Source organism: Mus caroli, chromosome 8 (genome assembly GCF_900094665.2).
Source record: "Mus caroli chromosome 8, CAROLI_EIJ_v1.1, whole genome shotgun sequence".
Lineage (NCBI taxonomy): Eukaryota > Metazoa > Chordata > Mammalia > Rodentia > Muridae > Mus > Mus caroli.
Window position 1 is genome coordinate 95968804 of NC_034577.1, and position 2632 is coordinate 95971435.

The following is a 2632-nucleotide window of genomic DNA, read 5'->3' on the forward strand; positions in this document are numbered from 1 at the left end:
AACTCACTTTGTAGACCAGGCTGGCCTCGAACTCAGAAATCCGCCTGCCTCTGCCTCCCGAGTGCTGGGATTAAAGGCGTGCACCACCACGCCCGGCGATCAGGCATTTTCTATATTTTAGTTTGGATCACATCTCATTGATTGGTAGGAGTTAAATAGACATTTTGATTTTCCTAATTGAATATTGTATAACATCAGTTGCTGTTTTTTCACCCTGGGAACCAAGGATCTGGTAAGAAGCAACTTAAGGGAGGCAGCATTTACTTCTGCTCACAGTTTGGGAGAGCACTCTCCATCACAGTGGGGAAGGCACGGCTAGAGGAACATGGTGTGAGGCTTGCTCACATCCGGGCAGATGGGTGCTTAAATAGAGATGAATGCTGGGGCTCAGCTTGCTTTTCCATTTCCCATTCCTATTTAGTTCAGGACTCCAGTCATGGAAAGTGGCTGCCCAAACTTAGAGTGAATCTCTCCCCCTCAGTTAATCCTCTCCAGAGATGTTTTCACAGCCATATTCAAAGGAGTTATTATAGCTCTAGAAATACCTTAATCCAATCAAGCTGCCAATCAAAGTTGACGAACACATACACAGAGAGACAAATAGACTTACAGATACACACACACACACTCACACACACATACATACACAGACACACACCTGCACACACACATCTACATACACAGACACACACCTGCACACACACACATAAATACATATATATACACACACACAGACATACAAACAACATACACACAGACACATACTTAGACATAAACATACAGAGACATATACACAAATATAAACGAATACGAATATACACACACATACACACATATATTTACATAAACATATGCAGCCACAGACATAGAGACGTTCACAGATACACAGACAGACAGACAGACAGACAGACAGACAGACAGAGACACACAGATAGAGGCACATAGACAGAGACACACAAACAAACAGACATACACAGACTGACATATACACACGGACACACAGACAAACAAATGTAGATAGACACACACATAGACAGAAAGCAGGAGTGGGTGGGTTGGGGAGCAGGGGGAGGGGGAGGGGATAAGGGATTTTCGGAGAGGAAACTAGGAAAGGGGATAGCATTTGAGATGCAAATGAAGAAAATATCTTATAAAAATATATTTAAAAAGATTATACCCTGCTATGCTTGCAGATAGGAGCCTAGCATAACTGTCTCCTGAGAGGCTTCATCCAGCAGCTGATGGAAACAGATGCAGAGACCCATACCCAGACATTAGGCAGAGCTCAGGGAATTTGAGGGAGAGCAGGAAAGGATTGAGGATTGGGCAGGGCAAGGACAGCATCAGAAGACCAACAGAGTCAACTAATCTGGGTCTATGGGGACTCACAGAGACTGAACCATCAACCAAAGAGCATGCATGGACTGGACCTAGGCCCCCTATACATATTATAGCAGCTGTGCAGCTTGGTCTTCATATGGGTCCCCCAACAATTGGAGTGGGGGTTGTGTCTGACCTGGACTCTGTGGACTCTGTTGTCTGCCTTTGGATCCCTTTCCCTTAACTAAACTGCTTTGTCTGGCCTCAGTGGGAGAGGATTAGCTTAATCCTGATGAGCCTTGATGAGCCAGGGCAGGTTGGTACCTGGGGGTGGAGTAAAAGGGAAATCTGGAAGGAGGCTGAAGAGTGGAACTGGGAGGAGAGGAGGGAGGGGGCTGTGATCAGGATGTCATGTGAATAAATAAGTCAATTAATGAAAAAGGGTATTTTATATTATTTGAAGCTGTTGTAAAAGGTATTTCCTTCATTTCTTTATCAGTTCACTTGCCTTTGTATGTAGGAGGGTGACTGATTTTAGTAAGCCAATTTTGTATCCAGCTATGTTGGTAAAAGTGTTTATCAGCGGTAGAAGTTTTCTGGTGGAATTTTTCAGGTCACTTACACATACTACCATATCATCAGAAAATACAGGCGCTCTGACTTCTTCCTTTCCAATCTGTGTCCCCTTGATTTCCTTCCATTGTCTTATTGTTCTAGCTTAGAATTCAAGTACTATACTGAGCATGTATGGAGAGAGTGGATGACCTTATCTTGTTCCTAATTTTCCTGGAATTGTGTTCTGTTTCTCTCAACTTAAGCTGGTGTTGCCTATGGCCTTGCTGTAAAATGCCTTTGTTATGTTGAGGTAGATCCATAATCTCTTTAGGACTGTTATCATGAAAAGGTGCTACTGGGTTTTGTCAAAGGCCTTTTCTGCATCTAATGAGATGAACATGTTCTCTCTCTCTCTCTCTCTCTCTCTCTCTCTCTCTCTCTCTCTCTCTCTCCCCCCACCCCCACGTGAGTGACTTGACAACTGTCCCTTATACACAGATTGAAGGGCCTTTGCATGATGGTGTAGATTGGTGCAGAGCTCATGGGACCTTCCTCCAAGCCACCATCCACAGCAGCAAGGCCTGGGGTTACGGATGGTATTGAATGGAGACACTGAATCTGTGGAGTCCTTTATTGGAGGCAGGTGAAGCCATGGCTGCTGGGAGCACTGCAGACCACTGAAAGGAAATGCCTGATGTTCTGAGCAGAGGGTCACTAGACTTGGGGGCTGGACAGAAGGAGCCACTCCTCTAATATC